Here is a 17,244-nt window from a genome sequence, read left to right as displayed (position 1 = left end):
GCCACTGGCGTCCACCCCTCGATTCCTGGACCCCTGAACCCTGGCTGGGGGAGAAACGGTAGCGCACTGTGGACGCTGCCTCTGCGCACATCAGCCTCCCTGAGGACCTCGGCCTGCAGGGCGGGCCCCACAGCTGGCTGGCCTCTTCCCACGGCCGTTCCGTCGTCCCACCCAGCCTCGGCCTCAGGATGGTGGGGCCAGGCAAGAGCAGAGCTGCCCATGGACGGGGCCTGCTGCCCATGGACAGGGGAGTGTTTGCTCCTCCGTCAGAAGCGAAGCCGAGCTGTGATGTGAGTGTTTCTGTCCCTCAAATCCACAGGTCGAGGAGCGTAGCCCACAGGGCGAGGGCATTAGGAGGAGGGACCTCGGGGGGACTGGGTCCCACCGGGGAGCCCCAGTGAGCGGGGCTGGGGCACGTGTAGAGGGAGGTCCTCGCCCTCTCCTCCCCCCCGAGGACACAGCATGAGGAGAAGCCCCTCACCAGACACGGAGCCCGTCCTCTGAGGTACAAGGGACACGTCTGTGGACAGCCCACAGTCGAAGGTGTTTTATGCGAGCGCCTTCGCAGGCTGATGACGCGTGTGACACCGTGAAGGGGACGAGGCCTCCTGTTACCCCAGGGATGGTGACGTGGAAGAAGCACCTCCAGTAGGGACACAGAAGCACCCTGATGTATGCCACCTGCCACCAGGGGGCCGGCCGGCCTCCTGGGGAGCACTGCCACACGTGGGGCTCCCTGCTGGTCCAGCTGCAGGCAGACGAAGCACTTGGTGTGGACACACCAGGCTGGCTGGACAGCGGCGGTCCAGGCTGCTGAGCCCACGCGTCCCCTCCTGCCTGTTCTGGGGCCCTTTGCTCAGGAACCTCAGGACGGAGATGGGGAGACTGAGGAAAGAGGCCAGTCACTGTGACACACATGATCCTCTCCCCTGATGTCCAAGGCTCCTCTGCTGAGGCCACCCTGGGCTGAGCGTTCACAGGGGACATGTTCTTTGCCCACGCAAATGGCTGTCCAGGTCCCCCTTCCCCTCATATCTTGGTCACCAGTTTTCCAGTCATATCCCTCCCAGTCCTTAGCCATCCAGGTGACCATCGGACGGAGCCCTGGTTGGGGATGACCAGAGGCCTGGCCTTTTCTCCTTCCAGGCAAAGGCACAGCCTCTGTGCGGCCCCGGGCTTGGCCCCCTGGGCAGGCCCCCTGGCCGTGTTCTCCTGGAGAGGAGAAGTGCCCACGTGCGGTGGTCTCTGTGTTGTGCAGAGGCAAAAGGCCAGGCTGACCCTCTGTCCAGTGGCCATAGGGAGCTGCCCATGAGGCTACAGGAGCAGGATGAGTAGAGGCAGAAAGCAGGAGTGGGGACAGGTCTGGGGACTTCTCAATGTCACTCCCTGGGCCTTGAGGGCCTGCTGGGGTCTGATCATGTGTCCCCCTGTTTCTTGCTCACTGGGTCCAGTCAGTGTTAGGTCTCCAGGCCAAAGGGACAGCTGATGGCTTGGGAAGGGGATCAAGGTCCCTGTGATCTATTGTGACAAGGCCTGGGGGTTGAAGTGCTCCCGAGCAATGGTTGAAGTGCTCCCGAGCAATGGTGGCCAGGTGTGGTGCTGGCCTGGCCAGCCTGAGGGCGGTGGTCCTGGTGGCCTCATGGACCAGCGTGGGCAAAGGGGCAGTGCTGGCCCAGCAGTGCCTGTGGTCGGGAGATGTGTTCATTTGCTCGAGTGGAGAAGCCACATCTGGCACAGCAGCCGTGCTTGTGGTAGACAGCCCAGGGCCACTGTCCAGGACCCAGTGCCCTCGGCAACGGGCAAAGAGGGCACTGAACGGGGCCTCCTCCAAGTCCTTGGTGGTGCCATCGACCTGCAGTTCCTCCAGGAACTCCATCATTTAGGTTTTCCGTTGTCCCAGGTGGGGGCAGCTCTAGTGGCCCCGCTGGCCTTCCCACTGACCTCACCACTGGGGACTCTGCCAGGTGCTGCACGTTTCTGTTCCAGCCACGCGTCCTGGGAAGAGCAATAGCCCCGGGATGGCTTTGGGACTCACTGGGCCAACAGCGAGAAGGACCTGTGCCACAGCCTGTGAGCCGCTCGGCCCTCCCTAGCCCCTCTCCGGGGGGCCACTGTGAGCTTTGCGTCTCCCAGAACCAATGCCAGGCCGGAGCCGGGGCCCATGGTCCCTCAGCTCAGCCTGCTTCCCTGTCTCCAGGGCACTGGTGAGAGCCTAGAGGTCCCTTTGGGGAAGGTGGGGGCCAGCGACGGTGCCCATCTTAGGGGCTGTGCTGGCTTCTCCCTGCGCTGGGCCAGGCCTCCCCTCCCCAGGGAACTGAGTCTGTAAAGCGGCTCCAATCTGGGGATGGACTGGTCTGTCTCTGTTTCTATGATTCAGGTTGGACGTCTGCTTCCTGGCCCTGGAAGCTTCTGTGACGTGAATCAGGTCCCAGCTGAGCGGGCTTCCCGAGCTTCCCGCCGCAGGTCTGCGCCAGCTGACCTCTGATGGCTGCTCTGCCTGTGCTGTCCCTGAGGCCACCACACCCACCTTGCTAGGCACTTGGGTGCCACTGCTCAGCCCCTGCCGCCTGGGGCCATGTCACTGTCAGGGCCTTGGCAATGTCAGAGCAGCCAACCAAAGGCACCAGATCCCTCAGGTCCCCAGGGGTGCTCCCAAGTCTCACATGAGTGTCTCAGCCCCTGGCTCCTTGATGCTTCTGGGAGTCACCAGGGGCTTCATACCTAACTGGTGCAGAGGGCAGATTCCAGAGGACCACTGCACAACATGCACCCCTGGCCACGCACGATGGCCACGTCTGTCATCCCTGCCCTTTGGGAGACTGAGGAGGATCACAACTTAGCCACACCCTCTCTCAAAACCGAATACCAGGGTTGGGAAGGGTGAAACTTGGTGGCAGAGCCTTGCCTAGCAGCGCCTGGGTTCAATCCCCAGTACTGCAAAATACAGAGGATTTAAAAAATAAAGCATGTGTGCGCACACACACGTGCTCGCACACACATGCACACACGCACGTGCACCCATGCCCACCCACACACATGCACACATGCACACGCACACACGCACACTCGTGCACATGCACACACGCACACTCATGCACATGCACACACGCACACTCATGCACATGCACACACGCACACTCATGCACACACACATGCACACACACGCGGTGTGCGTGTGCCCGGAAACTGAGAAGTCCCAAGGTCTCTGCCCCTGGCTGGACACGGGGAGAAGCCAGTGGTCCAGCACAGTCCACGGCCAAAGCCGAGGCCAGCAGCTCTGAGAGTGTTCGCCCGTCCAGGGCCAGACAGACCCGACTCCCAGCCTCAACAAAGAAGCAGGAAAAAGAAGCCCCTGCCCACCCCCTCGGGCTCAGTACTGGCCCATCCAGAAACGCCTCCCAGACGTCCAGAGGCAGCGCTGAGGGTGGGCATGCGGCCAGGCACGTGGGCAGTGGAACCCCGACTTTCCGTGCCGGCCCCCTGCCTGTCTGCGCATGGCCAGGGTCACACTGACCCGCACATCAGTGCCCAGAGAGAGGAGACGGCTACAGACTGGCACTGCCTCGTCCCTTCTCCCCTGCTGTCCCCTCACGGAGGCCCCCCCAACCCATCACCTGGGCGTGTCCTTTCCTCCTTTTCTCCTCTTCTTTTTGTTCCCCCTTCCTTCTCTTCCCATAACCCTCTCCTCTTCCTCTTCCTCTTCCCTCCCTTCCTTCCCCCCTTTCTTCCTTCCTTTTGAATTGGGGATTAAACCCGGGAGTGCTTAACCACTGAGCCACACCCCAGCCTCCTATTTTTTATTCTGAGGCCAGGTCTCCCCAAGTTGCTGAGGCCGGCCTCAACTGGCTAGCCTCCTGCCTCAGCCTCCTCAGCAGCTAGGATTACAGGCATGCGTGCATCACCCTGCCAGTGCCCATTTCCATTCCTGTGTGATGCCAGCCACCTACAGCCTGTTGTTCCTGACACAGTGGGCTCCTCACCCAACAGATGGACATTCAGTGTGTACTGCTTGGGAGGTTCCTCCATGTACCCAACATGTACCGTGTGCACACTCAAATGCACACATACACCGTGTGCACATGTGCGCACTCACACCCCAGCCTCCCCTCCCCTGTAGGACCTCAGCTTGGATTGTCCACCCACTGGGCTGGGCTCCCCTCTCCAGTGCCCTGTGGCTTCCATCCCTGCCCTTTCCTTCCTCCTCCAGTGCTGGCTGCCCCGTGTGGCTACTGCCCAACGTCTGGTCTCTGCCCTGGTCACTGGGCTGCAGGCTGTGGCTGCTGGAACTGGGTACTCCTGGTAGGAGCCCAAGTGTGGGATCAGGCCTGGCCTCGGGAAAGCTGGGGTCTCACCCACGCAGGAGGCTGGGAGGGGAGTCCAGGCTGACTCAAGGCAGGGGTGGGTGAGGCGGGGCACCCCACCAGCCCTCAGGTTCCCTGGGGCCCCAGCCTCAGCCTTGCTTGAGCCTCCACCTTGGTCAGAGGCCTCAGCTGGCTGAGTCCCCAGGGTCTATTTCTAACCATCCCAGCAGCTGACATCCGGCTGCCACTGTGGGTCACGGCCCCACCCGGCCCCTCCTTTGCCATTAGGAATTCGGATCCTTGTAGCCTGGAAGTGAGCTGTCCCCAAACCCTGCAAGGGCTGGAGGCCTGCCGCTGGCTTCTCCAGGGCCACCCTGAGGGGACAGAGGGATGCTCTCCAGAACTTACCTCCGGGCTCCGTGGAGCCCAAGGGTGTCTGTGGGGGAGCAGTGAGGCTGTAGGCTGGGAGGGGCCTTGGGGTCAGCATCCAAGAGCAGTGTGTAGGGAAGGGGTTGCCTGGCCCTCTGGGCCTGTGGGTCTAAGGAATGGTCACAGCTCAGATCTAGGTGGGCTGCTCTTCAGCAGAAGGAGAGAGGGGTGAAGGGCCAGAGGAAGGGGCCCCGGCACAGCCGTGCCTGGGGAGGGCTCAGGTGCTGTTGGTCCTCTCAGGTCCCCCTGGTGCCGTCTCGGGGAGTCAGGGAGAGCCGTGGCCCACAGGCTGCGTCTGCCGCGGTGCATGGCGCCCAGCAAGCCCATGAGAGAGTGTCCGGGAGGTGCCGAGACCCTGCCCCTCCTCCAGCAGGGCCTGGCCTCACAGAGAGAAGCCCCAGCCAGGGCCACCCGCCTGAGGACTGCGCCTGTTTCCTCACAGGGAAATGGGCAGCTCTGGACACCAGCTGGGACCATGACCTTCCCCGCACCAGAATGAAGCTTGGGCCATTGCTGGCCTCCGTGCTTGGCTCTCTGTAAACTGTGAGGCGTGCTGGGCACGGTGGCCCCATGTGCAGTCCAGCAACTTGGGAGGCTGAGGCGGGAAGGCGCTGTAAGCCCGGGTAGGTCAGGGAGCCAGGGGAGAGGCCAGGCCGTCAGGGGAGGTAGGGACGGAGGGTGCGGAGTGCCGCAGTCTGGCTGGGCACAATCAGGAGCCACTTGTCAAAAGAAACTAACTTTATTTTTAGAACCACACACGCCAAACAAAACAGCCTCTCAGGAAAAACCCTCAGAGCCTCAACTGCCACCACCGGCTTTCCACAAGCCTCTCTCTCCCACACAAGCTTCTCTCCACCTCCCACAATCCTCCTGCTCTTGAGGCCGATTGGCTGGGTCACGTGGGCGGAGCCAAAAAAGTCCCCCAATGAGCAGCTCCGTGGTCTGAAAGGGCAGGGAAACAGCCCAATGAGCATCACCGCAGAGGAGCCAATCAGCTAGATGTTGCTGGGGCTGAGGAGCCAATCAGCTAGATGTTGCTGGGGCCGCTGTGAGCCAATCATCAGCCGGCAGCTGGAAGTTTGCTGGCAGCTGGAAGTTTGCTGGGGCCCCTTCGGCTGTGACTCTCAACATCTCCCCCTCTCTGTTTAAACAACAAGCATGTGGCTTAGGGACCGTGCCTGCCTTAGGTTGTCCAATAGTACATATGGTCCTTAGGTTGGTACCATTGCAATTGGATCTTACCCGTCACTGACTACCGGTCCAGTATACAGCCACACCTGTGGAGAGGTCTTTGTACCAGCGGGGGGGGGGGGTGAGGTTCTTTGCCTCACCTCTGTTGGCCCCCAAATTTTAGCTGGACGATCATGACAAGCAGAAGGGAGGAAGATACACCAAGCCAATTGACGGCTCCTTTTGGAAAAATTGTACCACCAATGACATCATCAGCAAAAATACCCCAACACTACCACAAGTCGCTGCACCAACAAATAGTTCACAATGCATACAGGTGAGCTCACAACGTGTCCAGGCAAGTTCTGCAAGCAGTTCAGTGATGGCTATTGTAGAAGTTGTAGATTGGTTTTATCTTTGACTTCACCAGCACTGGGATGAAGATAGGAATTCTGGCAATAATGGCTAAAGAAAAAATTATGTAACATTACAGAAGGCACTAAAAGAAAACAATTTTCTTAACAATTTACATTGTCTTCACCTGCACTGGGATGAAGATAGGAATTCTGGCAATAATGGCTAAAGAAAAAATTATGTAACATTACAGAAGGCACTAAAAGAAAACAATTTTCTTAACAATTTACATTGTCTTTAAGAGAATTATTAAATATAATGAAAAGGAAAGGTGAAAGTAAACAAACAGATCTGTTAACCTTCTTTTTTGTTTACATATTAAAACAATCCTCAACAGTTGTTTACCCAATTTAAATTAAACCATATAAATCAAGTGAAAAAAAAAATATTTGGATCCATTTTATCATGAGCGCTCATCATATATGATATATGGACATACATACATTCAAACGTATAACACAAAACACAAGTGTGCACACATAATATAATACATACAACACATAACATTATAGTAAAGGCCTTATAACTTTTTACAGGTGAAATCTCCATTGCAATGCTTAAAAACTCTATAGTCAAAAAATAGAACTGATCAGCAAAACATTAACCTAGGTCTGTATGAGCTCAAAAAACAAAATAGAACTTCATGATATGGCAAAGGGCAATAATAAAATAGATTTTGAAAAAAGCATCCTGGTTCTGTTGCAGATGTAAGAATAGCCAAACTGGAGTTTTGGATATCAGTTGTTATGGATTTGAGCCAAATCATCTTCTTTTTGGTCTGTAGAAATCGCTTTAGTTAATCTTTCTGGAATCCAAATCGGCTGCTGTTCTCCCTGTGGAAACACATAAACAGACCCCCGACTCCAGACAATCACTGGGTCAGGACCTTGGTTAATCTCTCTGGAATCCAAATCGGCTGCTGTTCTCCCTGTGGAAACACACAAACAGACCCCCGACTCCAGACAATTACTGGGTCAGGACCTTTCCATTGTCCTGTTAGAATATCCTTCCAAAGCACCTTGGGCTTATGTACATTTTTTGGACACATATGCCTTTCCGCAGCACTAAGCCCTGATGAATCCAAATTTAAAAAGCTTAGAGTAAAAAGGGTTATTTTAAGTTTATCTTTGGGGAATATATACCCCTTCCCAATTCCTTCTTTTTGCTTTAATAAGTACATTTTAATAGTTTGATGAGCTCTTTCAACTATGCCTTGTCCCTGTGGATTGTATGGGATTCCTGTTATATGAGTAATGCCAAATGTTGAGCAAAATTGTTTAAAAGAGGTAGAAGTATAACCAGGAGCATTATCTGTTTTTAACTGTTTTGGAACACCCACAGTGGCAAAATTTTGTAAGCAATGAGCTATAACATCTTTAGTTTTTTCTCCGGCATGAAGGGAGCCCATCAAAAATCCAGAAGAAGTATCAACTGTAACATGCAAATATTTTAATTTTCCAAATTCTGGCAAGTGTGTGACGTCCATCTGCCAAATATGGTTAGGTATCAATCCTCTAGGATTGACTCCAAGATTAACTTGTGGTAAAAAAGTCACACAATTTTGACAATGTTTTATTATTTGTCTAGCTTGTTCCTTAGTTATTTTAAAATGCTTTTGTAAAGTATTAGCATTGACATGGAACTTTTTATGAAAATTTGTAGCTTCTTCTGGTGTAGAGAAAATATGTATGTCATGTATAGTTTTATCTGCTAAATCATTGCCCAAACTAAGGGCTCCAGGCAATCCTGTATGTGCCCTGATATGTCCTATAAAGAATGGATCTTTTCTGTCCCAGATTAGACTTTGTATAGTGGAAAGCAAAGAGAAAACAGTAGAAGAAGGGGAAATCCTACCAGCATCTTCAAGAGATACTATAGCATTAACTACATACTGACTATCAGAAAATAAATTAAATACAGAATCTTTAAACATCACAAAAGCTTGTAAAACTGCATTAAGCTCTACCTTTTGAGCTGATTGTTTGGGTACTAAAAATGTAAAAGTTTGATCAGGGGTAACTACTGCTGCTGTACCATTATTTGACCCATCAGTGAATATATTTGGAGCATTCATGATAGGTGTTTTTCTTGTCATTTTTGGAAAAATTACAGGATGCAATGACCAAAAAGACAATAAAGGATTAGATGGTAAGTGGTTATCAAATGAAACATTAGATTTGCACATGATTATTGCCCAAGTATTTAACTCATTAGCTAACTCATCAATTTGATTCATAGTATATGGAGTAATAATTTTATTGGGAGAAATTCCAAACACTCCCTTTGCTGCTTTTATTCCTTTGAGTATTAATTGTCCTACAGCCTCAGGATACCTAGTAAGAATAGTGTTAGGAGAATAAGATAAATGTATCCATAATAATGGACCTTCTTTCCAAAATACTCCTGTAGGAATATTTTTTGTTGGTAGTATAATAAATAATAAAGGCAAACTTATATCAATTCTATCCAAATGCATATTTTCCATATATGTTTCAATGATTTTTAATGCCTTTCTTGCTTCAGGCGTTAACATTCGGGGTGAATTTGGATCTGATGGACCTTTTAGGATATCAAATAAAGGTCCCAACTCTCCTGTTGGTATACCTAAATAAGGCCTTATCCAATTTATGTCTCCTAATAACTTTTGAAAGTCATTAAGTGATTTGAGTTGATCTACTCGTATTTGAATTTTTGGTGGACGGACCATGGTTGAGGATAATAGAACTCCTAAATAATTAATTGGAAAATTTAATTGTACTTTATCTATTGCTATCTCTAGATTATAATTTTTTAATAAGTTTGTAAGTGTGGCATAACATTCTAGCAATGTGTTTTTATCTTTGTGTGCTAATAATACATCATCCATATAGTGAAATATTTGTAGTTCAGGATTTTGATTTCTAAGTGGCTGGATTACTTTGTTAACATAAATTTGACACATAGTTGGGCTGTTAGCCATCCCTTGAGGGAGTACTTTCCATTCATATCTCTGATCAGGACCTTCATGATTCAGTGCAGGGACAGTAAATGCAAAACGTGGACTATCCTCAGGATGAATTGGAATTGAAAAAAAACAATCTTTAATATCTATAACTAAAACATACCAGGTTTTTGGCAAAGCAGACAATTGAGGAATCCCTGATTGAGCAGGTCCCATAATAACCATCTCATTATTAATGGCTCTTAAATCTTGCAATAATCTCCATTTACCAGATTTCTTTTTGATGACAAAAATGGGAGTATTATGGGGAGATACAGAAGGTTGTATATGTCCTTCTGCTAATTGTTGTTTGACCAGGTCATGGGCTGCTTGTATCTTTTCTTTAGTCAGGGGCCACTGAGGAACCCATACCGGTCTTTCTGATTTCCAAGTAATTTTTATTGTCTCAGTGGCCCTTTCTGAAAATCCAACCCATGTCTTTCTGTTCCTTGACCTATTTGTATTGGTTCCTCTATACTTTGTCCTTTTTCTTCCAGTCCTTTTCCTTTCCTAAAACCTTGTCTAGTCATAATAGTGGGTGCATTTTGGTTGATGTTGTTTGTTAATGTCAAACCTAATTGATCTAGGACATCTTGTCCCCATAAATTTATAGGAAGATGATCTAATACATATGGCTGTATAGTTCCTTCACATCCTTCAGGATCCTTCCAATCTAATACCATTGCACTTCTATGGGGATTAGTTGCCACTCCTAGGCCTCAAAGCGTTTGAATGGCCTGTTGTAATGGCCAATGTTTTGGCCATTCTTGACGAGAGATGATGCTAAGGTCTGCACCTGTATCCAGTAGCCCATCAAATTCATGTCCTTGAATATTTAGTTTTAGCATGGGGCGAGAATCTAAATTTAAAGAAAGCATAGCCCAATCTACACCTGTGGAGCCTAATCCCTTGGAACCTCTTTCTGCAGTACGACTGGAAAATTTATCACGTAGGCTGGGTATTATTAGTAACTGTGCTATTCTATCTCCTGGTGAAATTACTGATATACCCTTTGGAGAACTGGCTATAATTTTTATTTCACCTTCATAATCGGGATCAATTACCCCAGGACTTATCATAATTCCTTTTAGAGTAGAAGAGCTGCGTCCCAATAATAAGCCTACTGTTACTTTGGGAAGAGGTCCTTTCACCCCTGTGGGAATGATTTGAACTCCCATCTCTGGGAGTTAGTACTGCTCTGGCGGAGGCGCAGATGTCCAACCCTGCGCTCCCTCTGGTTTGTCTGATGAGGGATCTGATGGACAATGTGTCCTGGGCACTACCCTGATGGGGTTGCTGGGTTCCTCCAGTGCTCCGTATATTTGTGGTTTTGGGCCCCGGAGCATTGGGCCCCCCTGTCCATTTTTTGGCAATGGAGCCCGATGCCTTTCTCCACGATATCGTGGATAAACACCTGGTCCTTGTTCGTTTTTTGATAATGGAGTACCCTCTATGGTGGTTTGAGAACGGCATTCATTAGCCCAATGTCTCCCTCTACGGCATTGTGGGCAAATACCTGGTATTCTACTCCTTTGATACCTAGTTTTGTTAAACCCTCCTTCAATGGGGCAATTCATTTTAAAATGTCCTGTTTGTTCACAATTGTAGCATGTTCTTGGCCTGGCATCTAAAGCCTGTTTTACTGCAGCTGCCACAATTTGCCCTTGTTCATTAATGTCTCTGGCATCTAAAGCCTGTTTTACTGCAGCTGCCATGACTTGCTCTTGTTCATTAATGTCTCTACATAATTTAATATATGTGTTTAAATCTTCATGTTTCCATGGTCTAATGATATCTCTGCACCAATGATTCGCTTGCTCATAAGCCAGGTGTTTTAGTAATGGCATTGCTTGTTCTGTATTCCCAAAAACTCTGGTAGCTGTTTGAATAAGCCTATCTACAAATTCAGCATAAGGTTCATTAGCTCCTTGTATTACCTTAGATAATTGACCTTGTAAACCTCCGTGTCCTTCTAAAGTCTTCCATGCCTTAATTGCATCTGTAGCAATTTGTGCGTATACACCAGGATCATATGCAATTTGTTGCTGCTGATCCTCATAAGGTCCCTTTCCTAACAACATATCTAGATTTCTCTGAGGATAACCAGCTGCTGCATTTCGCCTAGCTGTCTCCTTGCAAAATTCCTCATTGGCAACCTTCCATAACAGGTATTGTCCTCCATTTAGCACAGCTTTACACATATTAGTCCAATCTGCTGGCGTCATGTTCAAGTTGTTAATGGATTCGACCATGCTTACAGTGAAGGGTGCTTGAGGACCATAGGTTGTTACAGCCTCTTTTAGCTGCTTCACTGTTTTGAAATTTAAAACTTGGTAAAATCACTGCCCTCCTGCCTCAAATACAGGGCATGTTAATATTTGAGATCTTGTCTCAGGATCCCAACTATCAACTGCGGGGGTTGGGGGCCTCCCAGCATATGGAGGTGGCCTTGTTAGTTGGACACTTACGTCCTCTGGTGATAGAAAGGTGTTAGTAGCAGTCTCCTGTAGAGGTGGTGCTGTTGGTTGGACACTTACACCCTCTGGTGATAGAAAGGTGTTAGAACTGGTCACCAAGGGGAGCACAAAGGGTGGCTGATGGGAAGGACAGGGACAGACGAGATAATGGAAGAAAGAAGCTCTGGGGCTCTAAAAGCCCCCTCCTCACCATCTCCCCCGATGGGCCTGTATTACGGTTTATTTGGGGCGGCGCTGAGGGTGTGAGGAGCCGACCCAGCGCCTCACTCCCGCTAGGCCGCGTCTCCCTCTGAGCCCCGGCCCAGCCCTCGGTCACTTTCTTAAATCAAACTCGCTCCCTGGTTGCCTCGGCCCTTCTCCCCTGTTCATTCTCCGACTCCAGGAAACGCGGACCCAGCCTCCACCGGACAGCCTCACCAGCCTCGAGAGCCCACCTCCAAGCAACGGTGAAGAGGGCTGCAGGGGCTTGGCACTGGGCTCGGGTTCACACCCAGGCACCAAACAAACAGAGAGAGAAATAGATAGAGAGGGGTGCTCGGCCGACACCCAGGCCATGAAGGACACCGCCGCCTCCTGGGCCCCGCAGGTCCACCCTCAGCCTCGACAGCCTGAGCCTCCAGTCCAGCCCCAGCTGCCAGGAGAAGCCCAGGGAGTTCAGGTGCTGAGAGGAGCCTCTGGGCCAGCTCTGGCCTTGGCTTCTGGGGAACTTGCTAGAACTTCTCACAGTGCATCAGGGGGAGAGCCACAAGGGCCTTGGGAGCCTGTGGCCAGCCTTGCTCCACGCTGAGGTAGGGACAGCTGGCAGGATTATGGAGGACTCTAATAGCACCAGTGCTCAGGAGCAGGTCATGGCCTGCTGTGGCTGGGAGTGTCCCTGGCTGACCCCAGCAGCAGGCCATGTGAGAACGGGCTTTTGTCCCCGTGTGGTCAGGGCAGGTCCAGCCCAGAAGGCCCGAGCTAGGCTCACTGGGGCATTTCAGGGTGATGAGAATGGAGCCTGGTGGGCGTCCTCCACTCAGTGCCCCCAAGGCCCAGGTCTCCGTCCCCTCGAGGAGACAGTCTCCACCAAGGCCCAAACTGGGTGTCACTCCAGCCAAAAGCCAGCAACAAGGTGACTCAGAACACTGATTCCACACAACTAACGGGCCAAAGAAGACGCACGGTGGGGAATTAAAAGTCCGTAGAAGTCCACGCTACTGAAAAGGCTGCATCGAAGTCTCATGGGGTATGGCCAAGGGGCTGGGGAGGAAATGTGGTGTCTCACACTGGTCGAGGCTGGAGTTAACGAGCTGAGCATCTCACCAAAGAAGCTGGGGTAAGGACAGAAGGCTCATCCCCCCGGAGCCGCAGAAGGAAATCACAACCGAAGAGCAGAACTTAATGGGGCGGCGGGGAGAAGCCACGGAGGGAGCCCAGAAAAGACCAATAAAGTAGCAGTCTTGCAGAAGCAAAATGCGGGGAAGGTCAGGATGGCAGTGGACAGGCTCAGCACGAGGGCAAGAGCGGTCCCTACAGCTGGCGACGGCCACACGGGCCAGGATTACACTCTTGCACATTGGTCCAAAAGAAACGAAGATCTCTGTCCACTCAGAGGACTGCACGAGGTCACTGCAGCTTTCTTCATAATGGCCTGAGTTGGGATCATCCAAAAGGTGCCTTAAAAAGTGGATAGTTAAGCCAGGTGGTGGCCATGCCTGTCATCCCAGAGACTCAGGAGGCTGAGGCAGGAGGATCCCAAGTTTGAGGTCAGCCTTAGCAACTGAGTGAGACCCTGACTCAAAAATAATTTTTTTTTAAAAGGATGTAGCCACATCAATGTTTATAGCAGCTCAATTCATAATAGCTAAACTATGGAACCAACCTAGGTGCCCTTCAACTTAGATGCCCTAAGTGGATAAAGAAAACGTGGTCCATATACACAATGGAATATTACTCAGCCTTAAAGGAGAATGAGATTATGGCATTTGCAGGTAAATGGATGGAACTTTAGAATATCATGCTAAGTGAAGTAGGCCAGTCCCCAAAACCAAAGGCCGGAGGTTCTCCCTGATGAGCAGACAGATGCTGGCCATGTGGGGGTGGGTAGGGAGGGACGAAGGCTCTGGGGATTGTGCACAGGGAGGGGGTAGGGCAGGGGCTGTGGGATGGGAAGACGGTAGAGAGACAGACAATGTCACCCTGTATATATGTGTGACCACACAACTAGGGTGACAGCACCACGCACAGCCAGAGGAAGAGAAGAGGCACTCCGTTAGTGCACAGTGTGTCCCATGCACGCTACTGTCACGTGCACTAGTCAGAACAGATTAAAAATAGAAAACTGCCTGGTGATTGTAGCTCAGTAGTAAAGTGTCCTTGGGTTCAATCCACCGTTCCCCCCAAAAAAGGTTAAACAAACTAAACCTACCCTCCCCCACCAGGCTGTGCTCAGTCAGCAATAACTAGCGCTACAGCGGCAACAGACCTGGGGGAATTGTGACAAAGGTGACCCAGTGGGCGTGCACTGTGTGGCCAGCATCATGTCACATGTGAGTGTAGAGAGGGCAGGTCAGTGGCTGTCAGGGTGGGGACTGCTGGGGAGCTGGGCCGGGGGGGCCTGAATGGGCGGCAGGAGGGAGCCTCTCTGACGGCTGCAGTGGTGGCCACACAAAGTCAATGTGATGTGACTTCACACGCTCACACACTCACACACACACACTCACACACATACTCTCCCTTCACACACTCACAGAAACACACACACACACTCACACACACACTCACACACACACTCACTCTCCTTTCACACACTCACAGAAACACACACACTCACACACACACACTCACACACATACTCTCCCTTCACACACTCACAGAAACACACACACACTCACACACACACTCACGCACACACTCACTCTCCCTTCACACACTCACAGAAACACACACACACTCACACACACACACTCACACACACCTGCAAATAAGAACAGGTGCAGTGGGTGAAGTGTGGATCAGCCCGTGGTCCCGACTGGCAGGACGGCGGCCTTGGGGCAGGGGCTGGGGAGGTGGCGGGCCTTCCTTTGCAACTTCTTGTGAATCTCTAAGTGTCTCGACACAGGGTGTTAAAAAGTGTAGGCCACGAAATTAGGAAACTTCAAGGAAGACACATCAGGGAAGGAGGGAGTGGCCAGACAGAAAGAAACACGGGACCCTCTCAGCACCTGTGGCCAGGAGGGGCCGGTAGGAACCGTGGGCGGGGCACAGAGAGGGAGCTGTGCCCGCTGTGTGGCACCCTGAGATCAGTGGCTGGAAGCAAGCTCCTCTGCAGGAGCCTCCCCGCGGTCTGCAGGCCCGCCCAGGCCGCTGTGCGGGCTCCGCCTGGGCCTGGCCCACTTAGCCGCTGCGTCTCATTCACTTAACAGTTGTGAAGGTCAAGGTGGAAGTAGACACAATTTGATGTCCTTACTTATTTTTATCTGGAGATATAATTACCTCTGGAGATTTATAAATGGTTTTCTCATCATAGTTATATTTTAATACCAAATCTTAAAAAAAATTGATGTATTGCTAAAAAGCACAGCTTTTAAAAACAAGTTTTGTCTCTCAAAATGCAATGTATATCATGCCAGAAATAAATTGTGCTGCACTAAAAACCAACAAAAAGCATCCGGTCCATGGCTTTGGGGGACACCTGAGCTGGGCCTAGGGCTGAGTCTCCCCTGAGGCTGGGTCTCAGGCCTCCACTGGGGAGTTGCTGGTCTCAGGGCCTCAGTTTCTTGAGAGGCCGCTGCCCATCGGTGCCGGCTTTCGAGGAGAGAGGGGAGGAGGGGGACAGAGGCCGTGTGAAGAGCTCCCGTGGCCTCCAGTCCTCTGCCCTGATTGACTTGCCAGAGCCTGGCTAAGACCAGCCCAGGCTCTAAAGAGGGGCTGGCACGAGGCTGTGGTGCCAGACGGGACCCCTGGGCTGATGTCAGATGCCACTCAATCAAGCCGTGCCATTTCACCTGCGAGGGGCCCAGGCAGGGGCCGCACAGAGGCTCTGCGTGTCAGCCGGCTCTCTTGCTGCTGTGACTTAAAGACCCAACCAAGGGTAGAGGAGAAAAAGTGTATTTGAGGGCTCACGGTCTCAGAGATCTCAGTCCACAGAAGGCCGGCTCCATTGGTCCGGGCTTAAGGTGAGGCTGAGCATCTGGAGGAAGAGTGTGGTGGAGGGAAGCAGCTCCCTTGTCGATCAGGAGCACAGAGAGACTCCCCCCGTCCCCGCCAGATACCAATAGGGACCCAAAGCCCCGCCCCAACCCCACCTCCTCCGGCAGCTCCACTCAGTTAATCCCTGCCAGGGGATTAATTCACTGACGGGTTAAGACTCTGACAACCCAATCCTTCCTCCTCTGAACCTCTTGCACTGTCTCACACGTGAGCTTCTGGGAGACACCTCACACCCAGACAGTAACACTCCAATAGAGCATGCATGGCTCCTGGGAGCTGTGGCCAGGGTGACTCCACAGACAGATGGCCAGGTGCAAAGAGGAGACACAGGCTTACCCCCGTGTCCTGGTCTGTTCTTGCTGCTTTCACAAGAAGCACAGCAGTTGAGCAGTGTATGAACAACGGACACAGATTCCTCCGTCCTGGAGGCTGAAGTCCAGTACTGGGGTTCAGCACCGAGTGGGGGCTGCTCTCATGCTGTGTCCTCGAGGGGTGCCGGAGGGGCAGCATAGACCAGCTCTCAAGGGTGGAGCCTCGTGACCTAATCGTCTCTCTGGACACCCCCTGCTCACACCTGGCGGAAGGTGACTTCCAACATGAATTGTGGGGGGCAGGGATATAGACACTGAAGCCACCTATAATGGAAATGGCTGGCTTTTCCTGGGTGACCTCAGCCTCGCAGAAGGACAAGCATGCAGCGCTCACCTTGGTGTGGGCTGCAGGAGCCGCAGACCCGCAGGGCCTGGGAGACTCTGCGCCCCTGGGAAAGGGAGGAGCAGGGGACGCAGCCCCAGGACCAGGAGCCGGCCCGGAGCCAGGCTCCTGCAGCAGTTGGTGGCTGGGAGAAGAGGCTGGGGTGGACGGGTGAGGGAACTGCGCACTTAAGACTAGGGGACATTTCCAGAGTGTGGCTCCGTTGGGTCTCAGCTCAAACGAATCGGCAGTGAGAGCCATCTGGGGACATGGGAAAAGTGACTGTGGGTTGTTTGGATGCATCAGGGAATTACTGGTCACTGAACTAGCTGTGCCAATGGCTTGTGGTTCCGTTGGAGAGGAGCCTCCATTTTGGGAGATGAATGCTGAATTTGCTGAACTATTTGTCTATTTATGCTTGAAGCACCATGCTGTTTGTAATTTACTTTAATTACAAACATTTCATTGCAATTACTTTAAGAAACACACAGAGGGGGAGGGGACAAGGAGAGGGGACAAGGCAAACGGCTGCCACTGTGCCGAGGCAGGTGGTGGCGTTCAAGGCCCTCGGAGGTGCAGACCAACAGAC

Source organism: Marmota monax, unplaced genomic scaffold, assembly GCF_021218885.2.
Source record: "Marmota monax isolate L192 unplaced genomic scaffold, Marmota_monax_Labrador192_F-V1.1 WCK01_AAM20220418_F8-fsc00038, whole genome shotgun sequence".
Taxonomy (NCBI): Eukaryota; Metazoa; Chordata; class Mammalia; order Rodentia; family Sciuridae; genus Marmota; species Marmota monax.
The sequence above is the reverse complement of the archived record's forward strand: the minus strand, read 5'-3'. Positions refer to the sequence as shown.